Genomic DNA, 27,695 nt, shown 5'->3' with positions numbered 1-27,695 from the left:
AACAGGAAAAACTGTTTGATAGTAACATGTGGTCTCATGCTATTTAAGATCTGTAGTTCCCAAAAGCAAATATTGGAGTTAACTCTTTAAGTTTACATTCTTTTAAAAATAATTGTTTTTTTTATTTAAAAATTTTTAATTTTATTTTCTTTTTCTTACATTTATTTATTTTTGAAAGACAGAGAGAGACAGAGCATGAGCAGAAAAAGGGCAGAGAGAGAGAGGGAGACACAGAATGTGAAGCAGGCTCCAGGCTCTGAGCAAACGTTCAGCACAGAGCCCGATGTGGCATTTAAACCCACGAACCGCAAGGTCATGACATGAGCCAGAGTCAGATGCTTAACCAACTGAGCCACCCAGGCGCCCCTTTAAAATAATTGATAACTCAGAGACCTCAGCTCCTAAGTGTGACCTCTTTTTTAACGATGTTCAGTGCTAAGAGGAGTGGCAGTCATAATCCCTGCATCCCAATTCCCCACCCATCCGCACAGCAGTTCTTTACTCACTGTTGAATGGAAATTACACAAGAAAGTGGGGAGTATGGCAGCTTCTCTGCTTGCGCCAGAGTGGAGGGGCCAAGGGCAAGCTGTCAGGCCCGGTCCTCTTCCCAGCTCTGGGGTAAGGTGGCGGAATGCTGGAAGCCCCACCTTGGATGGGGCTCAGGTGCACCTTATGGCTCACCATCTACCTAGCAGGGCTTGTTGCCATGGAATCCTGGGGTTATCTTTCTCCTTTGCTGTTTCAGTGTAGACCGCTCAGGCTGCATCTGTACCCACACTCCTTGTGTGCATTTTCAGTGGTTCTGGACAAGTCAGTGTAAATATCATGTGAGTTTGTTACAATGTGTTCAACCAACATTTTACTGAGGCTCAGACATTTCAGGGTGTTGAGCAATCACTTAATTAAAATATATCATTTATGTGTTTATTCAACCCACAGCTAACTGCACCAGGCTTTGGCTCCCCGTACTTGCATTGTGGTGGGAAAAACAACTGACGGACAAATAAGTAAACACAAAATATGCCCAGTGGTGGCAGCGCCGGAGGGAAACATAAAACAGAATAATAGGGGTGTACATTTCCTCTTGCTGACAAATTACCACACACTTTCTGGCTCAGAACGATACAAATTTATTATCTTCTACTTCTGGAGATCAGAAATCGGAAATAATTTTATGGAGCTGAAAACAAGGTGCAGCAAGGCCGTGTTCTTTCTGGAGGCTCAGGGGACGATCTATTTCCTTCCCTCTTCCAGCTTCTAGAAGGAATGTCCTCATTCCTGCTCGTGGCCCACGTCACATCACAGTTGCTCCCCCTGCTTCTGTCTTCACCCTCCCTTCTTCTGATCTGACTCCTTTTGCGTCCCTGTTATAAAAAAGACTTGTGATTAGTTCGGGCCCCCCAGGAGAATCTGAGATAGACTCCACTATAAGAGCCTTAATTCAATCACATCCGCAAAGTCCCTATTGCCACAAAACATAACATTCATGGGTTCTGGGAATTAGGACATGCACATGCTTGGGAGCCATTGTTGGCTTCCCACAGTGGGACAGGGTGACGGTGAAGATAATAAAAGGAAAGAAATAATTTCCTCTGGGTCATTTGCTCAGATCTAGGGAAAGAAAGATCTCTAGTGAGGGTTGCAGTCCTTAAATGGGCGTCCAAGAGGCGTTCTTGGTTCAGAATTTACTACATAGGATCATGAGAATTACCTGTATGCTTTCTGCTAAAACTGAGACCTAGAGACGTAGTTGTGTTTGTATGTGTGTGTATGAAAGAGAGAAAGAAGCAGAGAGAAAGAGAATGAGAGAGAGATAGACTAGGGGAGGAAGACAGGGAGGAAAAGAGTGAGCGCGTGAGAGATTACTGCTAGTTTTCTAATGCAAAGACAAAAAGGATTCTGATGATGGTTATTGCAAAGAAAAATGGTACAAACGAACACCGTTGTCCAGCACATGATGCCGCTGATTATGGAAAGCCATGTATGTCGCAAAGAAAGGTTTGAAGTTGCTTGGGTTGACAAGTGGCTTAGCAAATTAAGTTGTTACATTGTTTAGCTTCTCTCTGTCTCAGTTTCCTCATTGGTAAAATGGATGTTCTAATAGGATCTTCTTTGCAGAATTGTTATGAACATTAAGTACGATAATCCGTGTTAATCGCTTGGTATAATATCTGACATATAATAAATGTTCAATACTTATGAGCTTAAATTATCATTTATTCTGATGAATTTGAACCATCTATACAATAATCATTTTTATTTTAAGCACCGTGCCTAACAGTTAGTAGACATTCAATGAATGGACCGTTAACTGATCCTAACATGAGCAGTGTAATATTGTGCAAAGAGCACTGGTCGGGATATTCTGACACACCTTTGTCCATCATTTGCTTTCAAACATCCCTAGATCCTTGTTCCCTAATCTCTGGAATATAATCTTTTCCAGCTGTTAGTCTTTGATTTCAGGATATATGGTTCTAGCTCTTAATCAGTGTGCACATATATAGTATGACCTATTATTCACTCGGGGATACAGCTTGATAATGATTATAATCTCCAGATTTGGATATCTTTGGAAGGACCAACATAAGACTGAAAATCCTTTCCAGGTTCATGTGAAGCCTATTCCTTGGAAAGCATCCATAGAGTCTGTCTCTGATTAGGAACCCATGGGATCTCCATGCAGGGCTGAACAGGTTGTGCACTGAGCAAATTTAGGGGGCACCATTGGCAGAAAATGTAAATGGTGCCCTCCTGAGGCCAGGCAACATAATAGCCCTGGTTAATGTTTCTTAGACTGGTAGCCTTAAAACTTTGTTCTAAAGCAGTGATTCCCTATAATTCAGTTCAGTATAGTAGAAAGTGTCACAGAATAGTTAGTAATTATAATTATTGTTATAGTGCTGGAGCCTGATGCTGTTTCAGAGGTCATGGTACCCAAAGTGGGGTATTCAACATAATTCATCAGATATTAGAATATTAGAATTAGGGGTACCTTGGTGGCTCAGTTGGTTAAGCATCCGACTTCAGCTCAGGCCATGATCTCACAGTTCATGAGTTTGAGCCCTAGGTCGGGCTCAATGTTGACAGCTCAGAGCCTGAAGCCTGCTTCAAATTCTGTGTCTCCCTCTGTCTCTACCCCTTCCCCATTCATACTGTGTCTCTTGCTGTTTCTCAAAAATGAATAAATGTTTAAAAAATTTTTAAACAATATTAGAATTAGAATGGAGAATAATAAGCAATATTTTATGTTTGTCTAGTCCTCTTAAATGTTAATTTTTATATATTTAATTTGCATAGTGAGTTCTTCCAGTAGTACATTAATATAATTTACAAATGAATAAATATACCCATGTTGTGGGTAAATGTTTAAATTTTATATTGATAGGGATGTTCAGTTTTAAAAATCTTATGGACTTAAAAGGCGTCCCTTTCTCTTCTGTTACCATCTGGGGCCTTGGGCTCTTTCCTTGGCCAAACTCTGGTGAGATCAGTTCCCTTCACCTTCCATATCCTTCCTGGGAGTTTTCAAAACCATCAGATTATTTGGGGGCAAACAAAACTTCATCACTGCAGGTGAGAAACGATAAAAGCCCACTGAGCAAATGAGGGAAATGGAGCTGGATTTGGATGTTGGCATGTGGCTCGGTCGGAGAAGCCAGTGAGGACACTGCAGGCTGCATGTTCAACATCAGCAAAGGCACAGGAAGTACGCACATGGGTGTGACTTCAGCTGTTTGGCTGGAGTGGAGAGCTCGTATGCATTGGTTCAGAGCAGATGATTAGGCTGAAGACCTAGGAACACAATCTTGCATGGAAAAATGGGGTGGGCCTGGATTTTATCCCCAAGACAAATCAAAGTGATGTCATGAATAAAGCAATGTTTTGGGCGATGGATAAGCAAATTAAGTAGCGTTTCCCCCTACTGTGTGGATCAGGACCAAACAGACATGTAGTAAGCTATTAGTTCAAACGTAAATTCAGTATGTATAATGACTACCTATATGTTTTGTTGGTAATCTATTCATTCAGCTAACTGGGTATGTCCAAATATTTAGATACTTGGCTACATACACATTCCTGGAAAAAACTAGCCAATGTGATGCTGATTTATATATTATCTCCATGTATATGTAGTTATGGTATATTTGGGGCTGGGGAGTATATGAATTCCACACAAAGTTTTGATTGATGTTATTTTAGCATAGTTTAATTAAAAAAATATGCTTGTGCAGTCTGTCTTAACTTGGCTGGACTACTCAAAAGTTGTAGCTAGAACTTAGATGTCTGGAAATGATTAGAGCTCTGAACGGATCTTCCAATAATACCGGCACAGCAAATATGTCCTTGGAAACACTGTGAGAAGATGTAAGTCTGAGCCAGCTGCCCAATTCTTCTTTCCTGGAGCAAATGAAGCTTCTCTAAAAATGGAGCCACGAGCAGGTTTGAACAAAGATTTCTATTCTTGTCCTAGTGTCTTCTTAATTAGGGTGCTGGAACACAACTCGATCCCAATTCAAAAACATTTTCTGGGTACCCATATGAATGAGTTTGCTTTGAGAACCGACCCACCAATCAAAGAGGTCACGGAATTCTAGGGCGAGCACAAGAAAATTAAAGTCCACAATCTTGCCTCTGCAGAGGCTCCCCATTGTCCCCAGGAAAAGGGCCAGGGTGAAGAGTATGTATGTAAAGGTCTTCATGCTCCATCAGGTTTTTAGCCAGGACCTCCCTCATCGGCTGTTAGTCCCCACTCACTTTGTGCCTCTGGAAATGTGGACTTATATTTTTCTGTACCCTTCATGCCATTTGAATACTGGGCTTTTGCTCAAGTGGTCCCCTTTAATTCTATCCCTTTTTGAGATAACCCATTGTCTGTTCAGATCCCGCCTAGAAGTCATCTCTTGCAGATGCCTCTCCTGGCCCCGGGAGGCAGGGCTTGACTGAGTGCTCCACCGAGTCCCCTCTGTTGCTGTCCGTTCTCTCACCTCAATGTATCAGTCTTCTAGGGCTGTCATAACAAAGTATCGCAGACTGCATGGCCTAAACAACAGGAATTTATTTTCTCAGTCAAGGTGTTGGCAGAGTGGTTTCTCCCAAGGCCTCCCTCCCTGGCCTGTAGGTGGTCATTTTCATCCAGTATCTTCACATGGTCCCTCCCCTGTGTGTGTCTATAACCTAATTTCCTCTTTTTATAAAGACAACCAGGGGCACCTGGGTGGCTCAGTTGGTTAACCATCCCACTTCAGCTCAGGTCATGATCTCACGGTTCGTGGGTTCGAGCCCCGCGTCGGGCTCTGGGCTGACAGCTCAGAGCCTGGAGTCTGTCTTCAGATTCTGTGTCTCCCTCTCTCTCTGACCCTCCCCTGCTCATGCTGTCTCTCTCTCTCTCAAAAATAAATAAAAAACATTAAAAAAAATTAAAGACAACCAGTCATATTGGATGAGGGCCCACCCTAATTATCTCATTTTAAGTTAATTATCTCATTAAAGGTCCTATCTGCTGGGGCACCTGGGTGGCTTAGTTGGCAGAGCATCCAATTTAGGCTCAGGTCATGATCTCATGGTTCATGAGTTGGAGCCCCACATCAGGTTCACTGCTGTCAGTGCAGACCCTGCTTTGGATCCTCTGTCCCCCATTCTCTGCCCCTACCACACTTGCACTCTTTCAAAAATAAATATATTTTTTTAAAAAGACCTTATCTCCAAATACAATCAAATTCTGAGGTACTAGAGATTAGGATTAAACATATAAATAATTCAGCCCATAAAACTTAACCTTACAATTACCTCTTATGTCTGTATCTCTCTCCGTAGCTATGAGCTATTGAAGAAGAATCTGCCTTTTATCTATTTTCATATACCCAGTCCATAACTACTTAAAAGATGATTGAATAAGGGAAGAAATGGAGGTGGGACTGAGTTACCCCCAGGGATGTTCAGAGAAATGCAGTAGGAGGAAGGCTTGTCCCAGTGGCCTACAGCAGGGGTGCTCCGAACCATATTCATTTCAAAGAGTTGCTATGATGTGTGGCCACAAACTGGGGGCCTTAAAACAACAAGAGTCTGTTCTCACCACACTAGAAGCTAGAAATCTGCAGTCAAGGTATTGGAAGGGTCACACCCATCCGACAGCCCTAGGGGAGAATCCTTTCTTGCCTGGTCCAGCCTCTGGTGGCTCCTGGCATCCCTTGGCTTGTACCTGCATCATTCCACCTTCTGCTCCCTATCACATGGCCTTCTCTCCTGTAACTGTCTCTATTTTCTCATCCCTTCTCTTGTAAAGAACTGTCAATGGCATTAGGACTCTTTCTAATCCAGGATGATCTCATATCAGGATCCTTAATTTAATTACATCCACAAAGACCCTTTTTTCCAAATAAGGTCACATGTACAGGCTCTGGTTGGACCTACCTTTGGGGGGGGGCACTCTTAAACCTACTACAGCCCCTGAGGGGTAGGGATCGGTTGAGTTGAAGCATGAGAATATGGACAGTGCTCCTGGGACCCATATTTCCACCAAATGCAAGGGGTCCTGTGAGAAGTCAGTGGCTTGTTTGTCACATTAGTTCCCAGACACTGATGAGAATGCCTGGCACGTTCTTAACATCATTCTGAAGCTTGGCAGAAAGCCAGTATTCTGAGTGCTTAATTTGATTTGTTGAGCTCTGAAGGAACATCAGAATCAAAGGACTTGAGGATTCCCACAGCTGTCAAGTGTTCAACATTACAGGGAGCAGCCTGTGGTAACAATGTCACTGCAGCTAACGCGATGTGTCCTCACTCCTGGGCCTGCTGTTGCGTTTCTGCAGCTATGTAATTGACTAAACACTGTCTGTCAATAGACATAGAAGCCAAACCAAACACATTAACCAGGAGAAGGTGAGTAGTGTCAACACTGGGGGAGAGAACACCAACTGACCAGGAGAAGGGCTGCCAATCAGAATACAGCAGGAGGGGCACAGTGTTGGACAAGTGGATGACAGATCCTTTTCTGGGCTCCCATTTTCTGAAGAGTAATTTATCAGACTGTCAGGTCCTTGAGAAAGGGACCGCATTTTACTTATCTCTGATGCACAGTGTCCTTGGGCAGCTGGGATTGTCATCAGGGCTCCATAAATATTGGTCAGAGTAAAGTGAACTGTCAGGAAGGGTTCAGCCACCTAATGGAATAAAGACCATCCCCTGGAACAGAATTGCATATTGGATACTTAACTCCTCTACTTTAAGCCTAGCCCCTTGCCAACAAGACCAAGTCTGCCCTTGAGGGTCACCAAGGCCTTAACCTTGCTCCTATTTGCCTAACAGCCTCTCTGGTCCCATCTCGCATCACACCCTGCCTCATTCATATGTCTCAGGGATGCCAAGCTCCCCACAAATTGGACATGTTCAACCTCATCTGACTTTGCGCATGCTGACGCCTCTGTCTACAGCATTTCCTCCCCTCTGTCATCTTACCACCTTCCTCCCATCTTTCTGGGCTAGAATGACCTCCAGGTCATTTTATGTGACACTGCCTCAGTCCTTATCTCCATCTTACCACGTGTACCTAATATTACAATCATCTGGGTAAGGCTGTTCCTCACTGGTCTGTAAGCACCACAGGGAAAGGATTTGGGGCCACATCTTGTTCACCTATGGATGTATGCCCACCATTAGCACAGAGCTTGGCCCGTAGCTGGGGAGCTCATAAATATCTGTCAAACTGATTAAAACCGAATTGGTTATGGGAAGAGCAGTCATTTTTTTTTTAAAGGAAAAACCTATTAGTGTATTCTGGGAAATTTGGTCAGCATTACAGCAAAGACCCTATTCTGGATGCCCCTGCATCCATTGATGTTTGACTTTGAGGTGGGGATGGGGGGACGGAGAGTCCTGATGGAAAGCCCGCTGATACAGGGGGAAGAAGCGAAGGGAAATTCATTTTACTGAATGTTTACTTTGAACCATGATTGGCTGCCTGCTCTACTGATATTATTTCTGCAATAAGACTTAAGAACTAGGTCCTCATCTGGATTCTAGCTGTGCACATTTGGGGAAGTCACATGCACTCTCTAGGCCTTAAATTTCTCACCTATTAAAAAAAAACCCATTGTATGAGATGACCTTGAAAACACCCACTGGTTCTAACCTGCTGTGCATGGAACTTCATTCTACCCCATAGTAAAATTCTCCAGCCCACGAGGACCCTCTCGCTTTCACATTTTAAATTTATTTTATTGTCATGCTGTGAAGTGTATATTGAATATCCTCTTATGCAATCCTGTGATTTTTAAAATAGGGGAGGAGGAAATGATGAGTAACAAAGGGAGGTGTTCGCACACAGAAGAGGCTTCTGACTCAAATCATACTGAATAACAGCAGGTTTTGGAACCCAACGGACTTTACTCCCCCTTTGAAGAGGTTTAGTATTTGCATGATTCAAAATTTGAAAGGTACAAAAGATAGAGTCTCTCCTCCATCATACCCCCCTCAGATGCCCCATTTCCATTTCTGAAGCAATAGATTCTAAAAATTTCATGTACACACTTCCTGAGATAATTTGTGCACATTCCAGCGTGTATGTGTGTGCTCCATATTTGAAAGTCTCTCCTTTCCTCCCTTGCATTTAATACTTATGATATTACTGTGTACCTTATTGTGTACCTTGCGCCTGTGGAACAAATTTTATTGGGATATAATTTGCATACACCTAGCAATTTTAAGTGTACACGTCAATAAGTTTTGACAAATGTATGCATTCCACCCACTACGATCATGATGATGATAAAGCATTTCCGTCCCCTCAAGAAGTGCCCTCCTGCTCACTTGTGAATCTCCTCCCGGCCACTCTCTGACTCCTGGAAACCACTGATCTTCTTTCTATCACTATAGCTTTGCCTTTTAAAATGTATCATAAAAATGGAATTAAACTCTGTGTAATCTTTTGTGTGTGGTTTCTTTCACTTAGTATTATGCTTCTGAATTCATCCGTGTTAGTACATATATCAGCAGTTTGTTCCTTTTGATTACTAAGTAGCATTCCATCATATGAATATACCCAATTTGTTCATGCATTCAACGGTTGATAGATTCTTGAATTCCTTCTCAGTTTGGGGCTGTTATAATAAAGTGACTGTAAACAGGCACACATGAGCTTTTGCATTGGTCATGTCTTCATTTGTCTTGGGCAAATACTTAGGAGTGGAATTATTGCATCATGTGGTCAGCGAATATTTAACCTTATAATAATAATGCAGATTATTTTCAAAGCGACTGCTGGAATTTGTACGAGACTTCTGGTTGCTTTCTTTCCAACACTTGGTATTTTCAATCTTTTAAGTTTAAGGTGTACTGGTAAATGTGTGATGGGATTTCCTTGCAGCTTTCATTTACATTAAAACATTTTAATCCAGTCTAGTTAGCATACAGTGTTCTATGAGTTTCCGGTGTACAATACAGTGATTGACCAATTCTGTACATCACCCAGCACTCATCACAGCAAGCGCCCTCCTTGGTCCCCATCACCTGTTCCCCCGATCCCTCTCCTCCCCTCGGTAAGCATCAGTTTGTTCTCGCTAGTTTGAGTCTGTTTCTTGGTTTGTCTCTCTCTTTTTTTCCCCTTTGCTCATTTGTTTTGTTTCTTAAATTCCACATGTGAGTGAGGTCAAATGGTATTTGTCTTCTTCGGACCAACTTATTTCACTTAGCATCACACTGTCTAGGTCCATCCATTTTGCTGCAAATACAAAACTTCATTCTTTTTTATGACTGAATAATATTCCATTTTGTGTGTGTGTGTGTGTGTGTGTGTGTGTGTGTGTGTGTGTACATGGCACCTTTTCTTCATCTGTTCATCACCTGATGGACACTTGGTCTGCTTCCAGAGTTTGACAGGTGTACCTTTAGATCAGTGTTTTTGTATTATAGGTAATGTGATTATTGGATCATAAGGTAGTTTTATAACTTTTCTTTCCTTTTCTTTTTTTAAATGCTTATTGCTTTTGAGAGAAAAAGCACGTGGATGAGTGAGAGGAGGGGAAGAGATGGAGGACAGAATCTCATGCAGGATTTACTCTGTCAGCACAAAATTGGGTTTGAGACTCCATCCCAAGAAATAAGAGATCATAAACTGAGCCGAAATCAAGAGTCAGATGCTTAACCAACTGAGTCACCTAGTACTCCTATTTTTAAGTAATTTTTAAGTACTTCTGAGCAATCTCCATACGGTCTTCCACAAGGGCTACACCAGTTTGCATTTCCACCAACAGGGAACAAGGGTTCCCTTTTCTTCACATCTTCGCCAACACTTGTTGTTTCTTGTATTTTTGGTTTTAGCTATTCTGATGGATGTAAGGTAATATCTCACTGTAGTTTTAATTATCATGTCCCCAATGATGAGTGATGTTGAGTTATTATTATCTTAGGATCATATCTTCTTACAATGAATTTTAAGAGTTCTTTATATATTCACAATACAATTTCTTTATTAGATTTGTGTTTCACAAATAGTTTACAAGTCTGTGGCTTGACTTTCCATTTCCATAATAGTGTTTTTGGAACACAGAAGTTTTTGACTTTGAAAGAGTCCATTTTTCTTTTTTCTTTTTTTCCTTCCTCTATGGTTTGTGCCTTTTGTGTCCTTCCTAAGACACGAGTATTTAACCCAAGGTCATAAAGATTTTCTCCTCTATTTTCACATCATCTGTGAAAAAGGATCTCTTTATTTCTTCCTTTCCAATCTGTATTCTTTCTTTTGTTCCTTCCTTCTCTGTTCCTTTCCTGTCTTTTTGTTTTTTCCTGGTAGGATGGGGTCTTACAATGCTGGCTAAGACCTGTGGTGCACTGTTGAATAGAGGCAATGGGAGAAGACATTATTGCTTTGTTCCCATTTTTAGAAGGAAAGTATTCAATGTTTTATCATTAAGGATGATATTAGCCATATGTCTTTCACAGATGTCTTATGTTACTTTCAATTCCTAGTTTTTTTGAGACCATTTAATCATGATTGTGTATTGAATTTTGCCAATTGTGAGGTTATCATGTGGTTTTTCTGTTCATGTGAAATGAATTCATTAATTTTCAGGTGTTAAACAAAATTACACATGTGGGATCAACCTCAGTTAGTCATGAATTATTATTATTGTTATAGATTGCTAGATTTGATTTATTACAATTTTGTTGAAGTTTTTGCCTCTGAGTTCATGAGGAATATCAGTCCATAGTATTCTTTTAACTTATTTGTCTGGCTTTGTTATCAGGATAATGCAGGCCTTATAGAGTGACTTGAGAATGTATTTCCTCTTCTTCTGTTTTCTGGAAGAGTTTTGTAGAATTGTACTATTTTTTCATTGATAGCTTGGTAGAATTTGCCTGTGGAGGCACCTATGTTATATGTTTGTTAGTGGGGAGGTTTTCACCTGCCTTGAAACTTCAGTGTATTTAACATGTAAATGGAAATCCAGGGATATATTTCTTTGTAGATCAATTTGGTAATTCTCATTTCTCAACTTATTTGATTTAATCTAAATGTTGAATTTATTGCCAATTCTTTCCTTATATTCATGTTTTTCTTTACCTTATTAAACATATGGAGTCTATGCTTAATGATAATTTTAATGTCTTTTACTTATTTTATCATCTTATCTATATATGGGTTTCTTTTTATGATTGGCTTCTTCTTTAATTATGAGTTATGTTTTTATAGTTATTTGCATGGTCTGATAATATATTTTGGTTGCCAGACATAGTGAATTTTATGTTGTTTGATACTGGATTTTGTTGTGTTCCTTTAAGTAATGTTGGACCTCATTCTGAGATGCAGTTAAGTTATCTGGAATGAATTTGATCCTTTTGAAGCTTACTTATATTCTTTGTTAAGATAGGTCCAGAAAGTTCCACCCTAAAAATGGTGTACAGCTAATTTGCATCCACTACCAAAGCAATACCCTTTTGAGGACTCCATCTACTACATACAGAGAGGTTTTTCCACTCTCACTGCTGGGAACCAAATTATTAGCAGTCTTATGTGAGATCCTAGGATTTCTGACTCATTTCCAGTTCTTTTCCCATACTTGGTAGTTTCTCCCTGCCTCTCTCTTGTTCTCTCATTCTCACTCTCTCTCTCTCTCTCTCTCTCTCTCTCTCTCTCTCTCTCTCTCTCTCTCTAGCTCCATACACTCTGGTATTTAGATCTGTGAATTCTAGCTGCTCTAACCTTTCCAAACCCTAAACTCTATTATCTCCTCAACTGAGAGAGACCATCAGGCTCTATTTGGGTACTGGGCTGTCCCTCCCCAATGTCTGAAACCAACACTTCATACAGTTGGTCTGTTTTACTAGTTGTTTAAAGTAATGTTCTGGTTGTTAAGTATAAATCTGCATCCTTATACTCCATTCTGGCCAGAAGTAAAGGTTGACCTGGTTGACTTTAAGATTCCCATTTCTTTTGATTTGCTTCTCCTTTCTTCCCAAACATTGGAAAGGATTCAAGTTTGAATCACAGTTTGGAATGTAGTCATAAATTTCAACTGGACTAAAATCTGATGATAATGACATTACAGTGATTTTGTGGGAGACAAATATCTTGGCCTTCAGGCCAAGGTTGCTTGCTAAACTTCCTTCTTTCCCTTCTAAGAGTATGTTGTCACTTGCAAAGTGCTTATTTTGTACCTCGATGTCCTCAGCCATGAAGACACAGGAAAACAGATATCACAGCTAATCATTCACCAATGCATGCCAGAAGGCAACGCCATCTTCTTATCTTTTTACCTCTTACCATTCAAACACTGGTGATTCCATGAGTTCCGTTGGAAAATCCCAGGAGGCGTGAGCTTTACTACTTACAAGAAAGAATCCTATCTTTAAGTTACCTTCCAGTACCCAGGCCCCAAGTGTCCAGAATGAATCCATGCCCATAAAAAAAAAAATGTCCTAACTGGAAGCTCTGCTCTCAGATGATACTCCCTCAAGAATAGGAGACGGCCACCCCTGTCGGGGGCGTGGGGGGTGCTGAAACCAAGTGTTTTGTGCAAGACACAGATCTTGTGAGGCCAAAGATTAGAAATCTGGGACTTAAGCCACGCCTCACTTTTATGCTTTATGGCAGAGCCTTCCACAACCCTTCACGAGCCTGTGGGTCAACAGAAGTCCCAGGCCTGTCACAAGCCATCAGGCTCCCATTTTTGCCAGGGCTTGGTGCATAGCAGTAACATGGCAACAGCCAAAATAAATAAGAGAATGCATTGTTTGGGAAACTAACGTTCTGAGGTTTCGATGACAGCGACTGGATAGCAAATATGTGGATGGTGATGAGTAAGTGACATGAGTGCCTCTTGTTGACTGCAGTGTAGCTGCATGCTTTTTCCTTCTGCAGAAGTATTCTTGGCCTGTTCTTCTGTGGTGGCAAGAAAGGAAGGAACTTGGTAGATAGTCTTTCTATAGTCTATCTATTTATGATAGCAGCTCTCTACAAATTGGCTCACTCATTCTAGAACTCTACTATTTGGGATGATTGTCTTTAGCCATATTTTGCTATTTGTTTATTTTTTAAGTTTATTTATTTATTTGGAGAGAGACAGAGAGAACATTAGTAAGGGAGGGACAGAGAGAGAGAGAGAGAGAGAGAGAGAGAGAGAGAGAGGGAGAATCCCAAGCAGGCTCTGAGTCATCAGCACAGAGCCTGACATGGGGATAGAACACACAAAACCATGAGACCATGAAAACCTGGATGCTCATACACATGTGGCTATTTAAATTTAAATTAATTTAAGTGAAAAAATACTGAAAATTCCAGTCCTCAGTCATTATAGCCACATTTCAAGTGCCCAACAGCTACATGGGGCTAAGTACATGGAAAGTGCAAATATGGACTATTATTGCAGAAAGTTCTGTAGGACCGTGTTATTGTAGAGTGAGCTGGGTTAAGATCTGGCATGAATATCAACCAGCTGTGTGGTGACAGACCCCTCTCTGAGGCCTTATTCCTTCATCTGAACATAAGAGGTTGGGCTTCATAGTGAGACAGAGGAGTGTTCATGCCCCCAAAATAAAGAAATCACCAGTGAAAATTATTCACATTAATCAACAGTACCTGTGCTACATGTTCATAGAAATTAGTTGGTTTAAAATGGCAACCATTTAGGCAAAGCCTTTCAACTAATAATCAGCCCTTGGGAATGTCAGTAAAGCTGTCAGTATCCACTGGCCGTCCCCCGGCTCACTGCAGGTCTCTCTGTGGTGAATACTCCCCGTCAAAGTGTAACTCTAAGGATCCAAGATGCTGTCCCTTCAGCCACTAGAGCCAAATGTAGCATTAATCCTGAAACACACACGCACACAGACCAGGATCCTTCTCCTTACTCAAAATAATTTGTGAATTAAAGCAGGGAAGGTTCGCTGGGGTGGGGGAGAGGGTTGTTTATCGAGAAAATATGAGGGTGAAGATTGGAAAATTCTCTTGTGAACGTGATTCTTGTTCTATGATAAAAAATATAACAGCTGTGAGAATGAGCTCTGGTCAATTGCCTATACCTTTCTATGTATCCCTTTCACCCATTTCAAATCAAAGGTCAATTAATCTTTATAGAGTATGTACTCTGTACTTCACATGCTGATACTGTGAGAGATAGAAAGGCAGTCTAAGATAGGATTATTTCTGTGAGACTGTGCCCAGCTGGCTCAGCAAGAAGGATTAATCTTATAAGGCATTTGGAAATTAATACAAGAGAAACAGTCTCTAGAACATAGGATGCACAGTAAGCACAAAAGGCATTCAGAGATGAAAAAGACTGGATTTCTCTGGGAAGGCTTCATGTAGGAAGCAGGCCTTAACCTTTGAAGGAAATATGGGCACTGGGGTGGCAGGGAGGAATCAGGGAGATTCTAGGCCTCAGCAATTCATTGTCCTTCTTAATCCTGTGTCATTTTAGGAGGCAGTTCATCAGAGTGTTTTATAGTGGAAACCATGGAACCAGACTATGCGATTCAAATCCTGGTCTTGACTTTTATTGGCTATGCAATGTTAGGCCATTTATTTAACCTCTCACTGGATTGACATGGGGATGAAATGGGTTCATCTATGTAAAAGTCTTAGGTATAAAATAAGCACCATATGACCATTACCAACCCACCCCAATCTCTTTTTCTCGGAGCCACTTTATTTTCACTTCTATTTACATTGAAAATCTCTTCTTTCCATAGTAGCCTCAATAATCTGTATTGAGAATAATAGATTAATTTGAGCAAATTAAAGATGATATCAAAATAAAGATTAATCTGATCTTTCCATAATTTAGTCAGTTTGCTTTTTCTGACTCGCAGTTGGTAAGTATATCCTGCTTAGGTCAAGTCAACCTGTAGACTTGTCCTAGTGAATACTTCCATTTTCAAAACACTCATGTCCTCAGAGCTCTGAGAAGGATCCATTTAATCACTATATTTGAGGTTGGGTCTTATTGGGCTTCCTGGCACCATATCTAAATCATACAAGAGAGACTATTTGGTGTAGAAGACCTCTCTGCTGTGACTGTGTTTTTCCTACCAGATTCCAAAGACTTTGAAAGCAAAAAGTGGGCCTTCTCCATCTGTGTATCCCCAGCCAGCATCCTGAATAGTGTGCACCCCTTCCTAGTTGGTCCATGCCTCCCAAACGAAACTGGCTTCTCCTTATAAAATGGGCTAGTGACGCTTAACTCCCACTGGCTCCTCTAGGGTAACATAATTCAATGCCATCCCATTCGAACGACATCTCCTGAGTGCCTCCTCTGTGCCTGGCTCGAGGCCAGGTGTCGGGGATCCAGTGGTGAACGCCTCAGGTGCAGTCCCTGCTGGGATTGAGTTAACAAGACCAGTCTCACATTCTTTTGGTTCTTTTAAGAGAACGATATCCTAGGAAATGCAGAACTTCATGACCTTGTAATGTCAGGTCCCAGCCTGGATTATGATTGGCAGGAAGAGTTACCACTCCCAGATGTGAGGGAGCTGAGCCTTGGAATGGTGCTGGAGAGCGTGTCGCCCAGGATGTGCTCATGGGGTGATTCTGGTTAGCCCAAGCTCTCAGTAGCTTCACAGCTTGAGATGAAGATGTAATAGAACTTCTAAGCCTCACCTCTGGGTGGGCTCCTCTTCATGTCTTATGGTGATCCCACCAAAACTCTTCTAAGATATCCTATGAATTATAACCCCCCGTATGAGCTAGAAGGGCTTCTGCCTGCTTGTGTCAGGAGCCGTGGCAATGGCTTTAAGAGCAAGGTTTTATGTTTCATGTGTGGTGAGGCTCCTGGAGCCTGGCTGTTGGGCTGAGGTCAGCCGACTGCAGGATGACATCTAGAGCAGCCCTCCTCACTTCTCAGTCACGTGGGAGGCCGTGCTGTAGAACAGGGACTGGGTCCACCTTCTGCAAGGTAAAGAGGACCCCGGAGCACCAGGGAGAAGCAGGATATGTTAAGGAAGTTTGAAGGGAAGTGCTCTCAGGTAGGCAACAAACTATGCCTGCCACCTCCCCTCAATTGCCTTTCTCTCCCATGCTGCTGGGACTTTTCTTTCCAATGAGCATCTCATTTTAGTGTTGTAAGAACGATGATGATCCTGCTTCGCTTCCTCGCTCCTGCTGCAGGCAGAGCAGCAACATGGAAGGACCATGGGCTTCTGGGTCAAACCCTAGTTGGAGTCCCAATGAGGCCATTTATAAACCAGTTGAACTACAGCAAATGTCTTACACTCTTGGAGCCTCATTTTCCATCATGCCCATTTCACAGACTTGCTCAGAAGATCAAACCGTAGTTATCTGACTCAATGCCCGGCATGTAGTAAGAGCTCACTCAAGTGTCCTGGCAAGTTGGATTTATTACTGCCCTCTCTGAGAAAGAGCCACATCACTGCTACTCAATTCCTCAGGCTAATTTCACATTAAGAAGGAAGCAAGAGAGGCACGTGGGTGGCTCAGTCGGTTGAGCATCCGACTTCAGCTCGGGCCATGATCTCATGGTTTGTGAGTTCAAGCCCCACATCAGGCTCAGCTCAGAGCCTACAGTATGCTTTGGATTCTGTGTCTTCCTCTCTCTCTCTGCTCCTCCCCTGCTCACACTCTGTCTCTCTCTCTCTCTTAAAATAAATAAACATTAAAAAATTAAAAAAAAAAAAAAAAGAAAGCACGATTCCCTCCGGTCTGAACTGGCTCTGCCTAGAGCAATAATATCATACCTTCCCATTAAATTAAACACAAACATAAACCAAAATGATACAAACAACATGAATATGTATCTGTTTTAAACCCTAACATGAAGCTCACATTGCTAGTCATTGGACAGTGTGGGCTTGTTCTTGAAATAGCTAAGACAGGCTCCACACTTCTGTATCATCTCTCCAGGAGGATGGGGAGCAAGCCGAACAGGGTCCATGACAGTACTTGTATTGGTAAGCAGGCTTAGTTGCAGACAAGAGAGCCCACTCCAGTATTTTAAAGCAGAGGGATTTATTATACATAGTGTTAGGGAATTAGACTTTTCTGGGTTGGCCAGGAGCCAGGGGTAAGTGCTATGCATCCAAGGACAAAACACCCTGGAGAAACACTGAACCATATCTTGGAATGGTTCCAGAAGAAAGTCCACTGTTGCTTCTTTATGCTGCTGGCCTCTGTGACACTAGGGCTAGGCACTAAACCTTCCACCAGACCAGTAACCCAGAAAACCCAAAGTCTTTCCTACAGTGCTCACCATAAGATCTCATATACCCATGTGCAGTGCGGCTACACGATGCTCATTTCTGCCAATCAGTGCTCACACATAATGCATTTGCTTGGTGGAAACCAGAACGTCTAGATTCTCACTACAAGGGAGTCTAAGAAATGTAATATTTTTTGGTTTCTACAGGAGGGGGCAGCCATGCCAAGAGGGTTTGGATAGGTTTGAGTGAGCAATATCTGGGAGAGCGCACAAGTTCACCTCCACAGTAAAAGACTTGCTGGGTCCCCTCCCACTCAGACTCATTGGCTCCATGCAGATCGTGTCCATGGACCTTTGCACATATTCCAGATATTGTCTCTATTACATTTAGTTGTGATTATTTGTTCCCTAAAAGGTTTTCCTTGTTAAATCAAATCATGGAATAATGGGAAAAACATGGAGTTTAGAGTTAGAGTTGAGCTCAAATATCAGATTAGCTCTTTACTAACTGTTTAACTTTGAGGGAAATTGACTGACCTCCCTGATCGCTAATATTGCTATTTGGAGTATATGGTATGATAGCCATCACAGAGGCTAGTTATGGAGAGTGCAGAGTGAAGTGCTTAACGAAATCACTGATACATGACGTGAGCTCAATAGATGGAAAAGTCTTTCTAAATTTTCTAATCATTCAGAACAGAAATCATTTTACTTCACTTTAAATTTGTGTCTCCAGGTAGTTTATATTTAGTATCTGCTGTATGCCAGGAATTCTGCTAGGGACTGAGATTATAAAAATGAACAAGAATCTCACACACACTCAACAGAGGTGGGAAGAAGGACACACACACACACGCACACACACACACACACACACACACACACACCTTTGTCATGCAAAGTGATAATGTGTGGTGAAGGAGGGGCTGATCTTTGAGGAGGAGGGAGGAAGCTCAGGAAGATTTCACAACCCAACACATGAGTTGGATTCTAAAGGTTATGTAGGAACCAAGGTAGAGCAGGGGAGAAGAAGGTAATCTGAAAGTAGTAGCAATAATCTTGAGGGTATCTGGAATCAGCAAGTGGTTCACAGACTATGTTTCAGAACGCAGTGAGTAGATGATACTGAAAATCAAGTTTAGGGTTCTACTGTGAAAGGTTTTGTGTGCTAAACTTCAGAAGCTGGATTTTACCTTGTAGTGAATGGGACATCATGAAAACTTAAGCAGAATGATGACGGATTACATTTGTACAGCTATGAACCTCTTATATAATAAGGGGATGGCAGAGGCAGGTAGACCAGTTAGCTGGCTAAGATGCATAGTCAACATTAGGTCACAGGTGAGAGATGATGAGAGTCTGGACTAATACAAAAAGCAATGAAAAGCATGCAGTCAGTAGAAACTATTTAGGAGACAGAACATCTGACACAGGGCACCTACTTAGGTGTGGAAGACCATGTGGATTGTGACCCTATAGTTTAGGGAGCAGAAAGTTTGAAGGAAGGAAGGAAGTGGTTTCCAACATTTTAATGTGCCCTAGTATATACAGGTTGATGTGCCCAATAAGCAGGCAGGCATATGAGTCTAAAAGTAGAAAGAGGGACAAGAAAAGATATAGAGATCTCACTGGCATATGGAAATAACAGCTTGGAGTAATTGATGTGAAGACATTCATACCAGGTGAGAGTAGAGACCCCGGTAAAGCCAGTATGTACACTGCGCACAGCCGTGTGCTGGCAAATATTAGTAACAGTTTCTCTGGAGAGAAAAGTCTTAATTTTTAGTATCTGCTGGTTTCCATAGTGTAAATATTCCCACCAAAGCCAATTTCAAGCTGCCAATGTGGCCTCGCTGAACAGGAATTTGGGAAGAGATGTACATAGTTGGCTCTCATGAGCCGGCACAACCCATTCCACACACCATGAATTGGGCAGGTCGTACCTCACACAGGGGTGCTTGTCTGAGGGAGGTAGGGCTCGCATCCAACCAAGTTCACCCAAGGAACCAGCAGTTGTAGGGACGCTTCTGTAGGCAGGGGACACACTATTGTATTTTGTTTACCCAGTGAGTCCATCTTTTTCTAATTCTGAACCCAGAATCCAAGAAAGCTAAGGATAGAGCTTTGAGGAACACCAAAATCTATGCAATGGGAAAAGAAGATCACAAAAATGAAATAAAACAAGAAGAGTGGACATAGAAGCCTCAAGTCTAAGTATGCCCCCTTTCTATCCGAATGGCCTTGGGCAAGTTACTTTACCGCTCTGAGACTCGATTTCACTATTTTAAAAAATTGTGGGAAAATACACATGCCATAAAATTGAACACCCTAACCATTTTTAAGGTGTACAGTTCAGTAGCATTAAATACATTCACGTCATCATGCTACATCACCACCATATACCCACAGAACTCTTATCCTCTCGTGAAACAGAAACTCTGTACTGATTAAACACTAATTCTCCATTCCCCTTCCCCCAGCCCTTGTCAACCACCATCTTGCTTTTTGTCTTGATGAGTTTGATTATTCTAGAGACCTCATAGAAGTAGAATTATACAATTAATGTCATTATTTTAAAAATGAGAATAACAATACTTCGTTGTAAGGTGATTGTAAAGATTCCAACTAAATGCAGAAAGCATTTGACATGTGCCTAGAGAAAACTCAGATAACATTTTTCACATGTTAAAAATGCTGGTTAGATAGTTATGGAAGACACACAGAAGAGTACCTGCCTTCAAGGACTTTCAGTTCAGTAGGAAAGATTTCATATGTTCAAGTAACTATTAGTCAGCAAATGAAAAAATTTTAAAGTACTGACAATGTTCTTTGGGAAGTTGTAAAAGGAAGGTATTACTGGCTAAGAAGATCTGTGAAACCTTCACAGAAAAAGAATTACTTTGAGGGATTTGGTCCAATGGTAAGTTTGAAAGAGACACGCTGTGAAGAGAGACTGCACGTGCAAGGGCATTGTATTAGTCAGCTTGGGCTGCATAACAAAATACCACAGACTGGTAGGCTTTATGACAGACATTTATGTTCTCACAGTTCTGGAGCCCAGAAATTTAAGGTCTACGTTCCATTATGGTAGCTCTGGTGACAGCTTCCTTTGTGACCTGTGGATGGCAGCCTTTTCTCTGTGTCCTCATGGGGAGGAGAAGAGTGAGCTCTCTGGCGCTCTTCTTTTGATATAAGGACAGTAATCTAATTGGTTCGGGGCTCCACTTATATTACCTCATTTAACCTTTTCATTATAGGCTCCCATCTCTAAATACTACCACCCTGGGACTCAGGGCCTCAACACAGGAATTTTGAGAGGACACAAGCATTCAGTCCATCGCATGCATGGGGGTGGAAAAATACCTTCATAGGGAACATTCAACAACATAGTTTGGATGCAGCATATGCGGGCTGACAGTAGAAGCATGGAGAAACAAAATTATACCCAAGGATTGTGTTGGAGACGGCAGAAGGCCTAGAATGGCAGCTATGATTTATAAAGTGCATTTGGTCTGCAGCAGGGGGTTTCTGAAGGTTTTGAACTAGGAAGTCACAAGGTCAGAACTGTGCTTTGGGAAGATGATGTTAGCAGTGGATGATTTTGCAGCCACTCCTGCTTGTGTTATCTTGGAGCAGAGAAGGAAGTGTCAGCACTAACAGATTAAATACTTAGCTCAGAATCTCCCGACCAGACCTTTCCTTTCTTGAATGCCAGTCAGTGTCTTGGCTGACGGGTAAGGAAGGAACATGCCGTTTGGGGCACAGAACCTGCCCTGCGAAGCTGTTGTGAAACATCAGTAGGAGGGACCTTCCCTGGACCTTCCCTAGTCAAGACTTTCCAAGCATCACTCAACCCCAGAGCGAAACAGTCCCTTTTACCTCTGCCAAAGGTTTGAACAACAGCTCTGGATCTACAGACCAGAATAACTTAGCTTCTTGCTGACTACTGAGTACATAGCACAGCTACCTGATCTCTACATTTCACGAAGGAAGTATCTAGTTTTCTGAGTTGCAAACTGTCAAATCTCAATTAGAGAGCTCCTCGGGGCAAGATTACAGAATGGAATGCCTCCTCCCCCGGGTTGGTGGGGGGGCAAGTTCTCGTCAGCCTCTTGAAGCAATAGGTCCCAGCAGTCACTGCGAACAGCAGCTAAAAATAGCCACAGTATAAAACCCCAGTCCCGGGACCGCTGGAGGAAACAGTTCACCGAGAAAAGAAGCACAGGTTGAAACATAGCGTCCTGGTGTTTCATAACACATCATCCGTCATGATGTGTGCCCCGAAACCACGAAAGCCGACCTCACCAGTTAAAGTGGATTTCCTGGGTGGGAGCGAGGACCCTTTTCTAATGATGACAGGCTCGGAAACCATCTAGTGGAAGTCCTCCGTTGACAAGTGAGAACATCTCAGCACCACGTCACTCTTCCATCTGTGCACTTTCCTCCTTTCTTCGGCTCAGCAAACACTGACCACACATGGCTTGATCCCTCACTTGATTCAGTGTCCAGGGTCAGCTCCTCACCAGCCAAGACAGCAGCACCTCCCGTTGTTGCTCTGTTCCCTTATCCTCTTGTTTCCTTTCCACCCCTGGCATTGCACTTGACTGTTTTTGTCTGTGCTGCTAGAATGTTAGCCAGCTCCAAGGGCAGGGGTACCGGGTGTGTAGTGTGTCAGGCATGGCCCTGCTCTCTGTATTCTCTGATCTTCCCATAACTCTGATTTGCTGGACGTTGTCCATTCTGGGTTTGACCTCTGGTTCTTGTTATTTCTCTCATATTATCTGTGTTTTTTGCCAGGTTCTGAAATATTTTCTTTATTTACCAGCTCTGTTTGATTTTCTAGTTTTGGCAGTTACATTTTTAATTCCCAATAATTCTGGCCTTATTTTCTAATTGCTCCTTTGTCAAACATTTCCACAGCACCTTGGGAAGTCAGAGAGGCAGAGGAGGTCAAATCAACCATCCTCACTTCAGGGGAAGCAGGAAGGAGTGGATCGCCAAAGGCCAGAGTGAGCAGGGCTTTTCCCTGGCGCTGCCGTACCCATTCCGGAAGCTTGAGCTCTCTCCCAGCTCATCAGATGGCTTCCTGAGAAGAACCGTCCATTTAGAGCCCGGAGGTGAAGGCCACCTCCAGCTAGGGGCAGCAGTTGGCCGTCGTCCAGCGTAGCTGTTCTAAGATAGACTTTGAGTGAGTCACTCCACTTGAACCCCACATTGCGCCTCCCACCCACTAGCCACATGCATGCTCACCCCTTCTCCAGGGTCCTGGCAGGGAGCATGGCCCCCACCTCCTCTGTAGCCCCCTTGGGATTTATTCTGGGCAATAGCTTTCTGTGTCCCCTATGACCCGTTGGCATGCGCCTAGCTGCCTTCTCTCCTCCACAAGTTTGTCTACATCCCTTGTCAGTTAGTGACTTTGTCTCATCTTCTTTTTTCTTGCGAGACTGTTTTCTTTTTCACACTTCCATCTTGCTTCTCCACAGGAGGGTCTCAGGAGGGTCTGTGGGCAGAAACCTGCCAATAATATTTCATGCACAAAGTGTTCTAAATATAAATATAACATAATTGGTTTGACTGCAAGATTTTCATTTTTTCAGGGAATTCTCATTATACTAGTGTTTCATGAAGTACATTGTGGAAAATACTGGATTACTTTACTGGTATCATGTTAGCCCTGGGACCTGAATGCGTGAGGTGTTAACAATGTTTACCGAATGCTTGTGCAGGAAGAGGCTGACTATATGGGTCCTAAATGTTACCTCACCCCATCCAAGGGACAGACGTACTTTTCAGCCCCGATGCCTAAGCTCAGACAGTGACTATAGTGGAAAGAAAACATGGGTTGAATTCATACTTACTGAGTGCCATTAGGCAAATGAATGTATCTGAGTCCCAATGCCCATATCTATGACATAAGAATAATATATACTCTTCCTGCTTGGTAAGGTAGCCATGGGTATCAGAAGAAAATATACGAGACAGTATTTTATCAAATATAAAACACTAAGCAAATACAAGGGATTATTGTGAAATTCAATTGACATGTCACAGGAGTTAGAGCATGAAAGGGAAAGCCATCTGAGCATTCTCTAAGCGTATCATATGGCTGGCTACCGCATCACCCTATATTTATAGATGTCCCCAGCCACAGGTCACAGGGAGGAGCACTTAGAAACAAAAAAGGAGAGAAACCCTAACCCTTTATATGGCTAGGGCTAAATCAGGACTTTATCCTTTCTTTGCAAGTGAAGACCCTGAGCTAGAGAAACAGAGACTCCAAGGTCTTTAGGTCTGCAGAGGATCATGGATGTCATTTGACCCAACTTGCTTGTTGTAGATACATAGCAACTGTGACCCAGAGAGGTTAGATAATTCGCCTCCAGTCATACTGAAATAATGGTAGAGGCAGAGCTAGCAAGCAGGCCTGAAATAACTCAACCCAACAAACATTTACTGAGCCTCCAGCACGGGTTTGCCAAGACGGCAGGGGCTGGAGCATGGTTTCAACCCAGAAGAAACTCACAAGTGCTCAGAGGAGAGAGTCACAGTAAACAAGTTGTTCAGTGAAGTGTTTGTTCTAGGAGTTCAGAGAAAGAACCTTTGTTGATAACTGAGATAGAAATGTTTTCGGTAGTTGGTATCTGCCATTTTCAGAAATTCTACCTCTTTGCCTCAAAGAGGTCTTAACGAGATTATGTATATTAGACAGACACACACCCATGCTTTTATATACAGATATAAAATACAGTGAAGCCTTGGATTTCAAGTAACTTGTTCTGTGAGTGTTCCGCAAGACGAGCAAACATTTCTGATAAATTTTAACTTGATAAACGAGTGACGTCTTGTGATACAAGTAGTATGTGATGTCACATGATCACATGTAAGCCAAAGGTTCTTGAAATTCGCTTCGATATACAAGTGCTTTGGATCCCCAGGATGTTTCCGGAATGAATTATGCTCGCAAAGATTTTACTGTATATACTTTTGATTTTTATATACACATATAATATGTTTGATTTGGAGAGGCTGTCACTCTTTTCTTATTTTGTCTTTTTGGTTATCTTTAGAATGCCTCAGGGTCCACATACAGATACAAGTGGAAGAATCTGTTGTAAATGTCATAGACAGTTTTTTTGGCCTTAAAAGCTTCAAGAGAAAGGGGGACCTACTAGTAGAAAACATTCTGCCTGAAATATATTTGCTGTCACCTGAGCCAACATGCCTCAGAGTCCACATATTCCTTTTATGGCAAGGACATAAAAAACACCCATTTTCCTGGCAATGATACTTATTTACTATTAAAATATTATCCTTGTGTTTGGAAGGTTGATGCATCTATCAGAATTTTAATTTCCAAAATTTATAGAGCAGTACATTGGTCTGGTGTCTGTTAGTAACTCTGCCCTGAGATGGAATGAGTCAATCTTGGCAATGAGCGGGCACTGTCTCCCATCAGCAGGAGTAATGAAATGATGTGGCTGAATATCTCAGGACACCAAGTTTATTCTGTGTTTGGACCAATGGCATACTGGCTTGGCATCCATTTCTTAGAAGATCTTTTGTAAAAATCTCCCCTTTTTTTTCTGTTAGAAAATTCAGTGTAACCAAAGCACCAGAGCCAGAGCACAGAGCATTCAACAGCACAAAGGCCAGATGGACCACTCCACAGTCGTCCACAATGGGAGGACGGTTGTCTTCAGTTGAGTAGATTGGCTTCGGTGGCTCTGCATAAGGATACGGTGCCAGGGACTCACAGGGATGCACAGAAACATAGAGAGGGATCAAGTGGCAACTAAGAAACCAGCCTCCTGACACTCATGTGGCTCAAAAATGGTTTGCTGTTGAAGACACATATAGGCAATAGCCATGGTGCAATCTCTTAAGACTGATGATTATTGGCTCGCTCCACATGGATCCACTGTGTTGTTGAAGTCTGTGAGCCTGAGTTTAGGCTGGCCGGGCCTAAATTCGTAATAAAGCCCTTTGCTTTTGCATGCGTGATTCGGTCTCCCAGGTAATCTCTGGTTTTAGGGGGCGATATTAAAATCTGGGTACAACATATGGGGGCTCTCCCGGGATATCCCCCCCTCAGAGCTCCTGGGACCTCGACACGTTGGGCCTAATCACAGGTGGGTGAGTGCACTCATTCTCTTGTCTGTCTGTGTCTAAGTCTTTCTTGTTTGTCTGGTCAGTTCTTTGTGTGCGCGGGCCCTTGTGAGCGGGGCCTAGGCAGGAGGTGGCCAAAACGACCTCCGTGAGGTCCCAAAGGAGCGAGGCGGACATGCCGTGGAAGCTCGGGACCGTGGGTGTCGAGAGACATCTGGACCCACTATGGAGGAAGGGAGGTAGAGAATAAGTCCTCCTGAAAGACCGAGGCAAAGTGTAATTCCTCCTTGGCGAGGGGTGGCCGAAACAACCCCATTGTGTGAAAGTCCGGAGAGGGATCAGGCCCTCCGGCGTTTGTTGAAGCCCAGGGGGCCAAAGGGGGGGGCAGTTGGAGTTTGACTCCCTTGGTCCAGGGGGTCCCCACTGGTGGCAGCAGTGTGACCCCTTTAGGTAGAGGGGAAGACTGGGGCAGGTCTCCTCTTGTCGGACAGACTCCAGAGTATACACGGGTGAGGGACATTTCCGTGGCTCTGGTGTCAAAATGGCCTGCTGGCAGGGGGAAACTGGGGTTGGAGTAAGTAAGTCTCCTCTTGCCAGGATTCTGGTGGTTCTCTGGAACAGGTCGTACTCTGGCGGCGCAAGGGAAAGCTGGGTGCCCTTGGCTTAGCCATAGAGCCAACTTGTGTCTGTCTCTTTGTGCATCTGTTTATGGTGTGGTATGTTTCTGTGTGCTTTGTTTGTGTAAGTCCTCCTCGGGAGAGAAACAAAATGTCTGAATTCCATGGGCAAGCGTCGTTACCTGTCTGCATTCGCGGAGATACAAGTGGCAAGTGCAGCATCTGTTGGAGACACAGGTGTAGGTAGGGCACTCACTCGCGTTTGTGTAAGGTTTGAGAGAGGGTTCCAGTCCCGCGGGGCTTGCAGGGACCCCAGAGAATGGGAAAAGACTGGGTCCTCTTGTCCATCTGTTAGGAATCCTGCTGGTGGCAGCAGTAGGGTTTCATTTCTGTTGGAGACTCTTGTGTATACCTCTCTGTGCATCTGTTTGCTGTGCAACTGTTTTAAGTCCTCCGAGGGAGGGAGGCAAAGTGTGAGTCCTCACCGGGACGAAGGCGAAGTGTAATTATCTGTTTGCTGTTTGTCTAAGTATAATTTTTTATTGTGACCCTGACTGACGAGGACATGGGACAATCTACTTCAAACCCCTACATCTTTTTTGCAGGAACAAATGGCTGACCTTCAACATTGGATGGCCAGAAGATGGAACCTTCGAACCCTGGTTAACATCTTTTCTTTCTCCTAGGATCCTAGCGGCAAAAATTACTGCCGCTGAGAAACCAAAAGTATTGGAGCTCTTCAGTAACATTTCTGGCTTCCCCTCCCATTCTTCGTTTCTGCACCTACTTGGGTGTGATATGCCTCATTGTCTCCTCCTAGCCTCAGGGGCTAAGAGCAAAAGACACTCCCAAGGACAGCTAGGTTTTGGGAGCTGAGGAGGCACTCTTGTTTTTTCTGCCACCCTGAAAATGGCGCCAGTAATCTGTAAAAGTCACCTGTTAGAACCTCCGGAGGTAAGCTAGTTTCTCATCTGAATTTTAAATGCACATGTGCTTTTGTCTGGGGTATTGTCTGTAAACCTCTGTTTTGTGGCCACTTCTGTACTTGTTTGTCCAGTTGTTATTGTCATTGTTTTTGGTCTTGTCTGTGAAAAGTCTATGGGAGGAAATGTGGTAACCTCTGGTGTGTATGTGAGTGTGAGTGGGCAGCTCGGTCTGGCTTGGCTGCCGAGTTTGAGTCTGTGGCTCCACGGGTGAGCATCCTTAAGATCCCCAAAAGCCCATGGGACTGCAGAGAAGGAGACCTTATTGGTCTGACTGAGATAAAATCATACTGAAGGGGACACTGACTCTGTGTTCCTCTGCCTTGTAGAAGTGAGGGCTTCTCCCT

General features: G+C 42.9%; 1 long non-coding RNA gene across 3 annotated transcripts in view; it reads right to left on the bottom strand.

Annotated features, from left to right (window-relative positions):
* Nucleotides 1-1,110: 1,110 nt before the first annotated feature.
* The window catches only part of LOC115295970, a 62,470-nt gene continuing 35,885 nt past the window's right edge, over nt 1,111-27,695 (bottom strand). For all 3 annotated transcript variants that reach the window (XR_003910661.1, XR_003910660.1, XR_003910659.1), the window contains one exon: nt 1,111-1,364. This is a non-coding gene — a long non-coding RNA (uncharacterized LOC115295970). The remainder of the gene's footprint in view (nt 1,365-27,695) is intronic.

The sequence above is a fragment of the Suricata suricatta genome, chromosome 7 (assembly GCF_006229205.1).
Source record: "Suricata suricatta isolate VVHF042 chromosome 7, meerkat_22Aug2017_6uvM2_HiC, whole genome shotgun sequence".
Classification (NCBI taxonomy): domain Eukaryota; kingdom Metazoa; phylum Chordata; class Mammalia; order Carnivora; family Herpestidae; genus Suricata; species Suricata suricatta.
The sequence above is the reverse complement of the archived record's forward strand: the minus strand, read 5'-3'. Positions and strand labels throughout refer to the sequence as shown.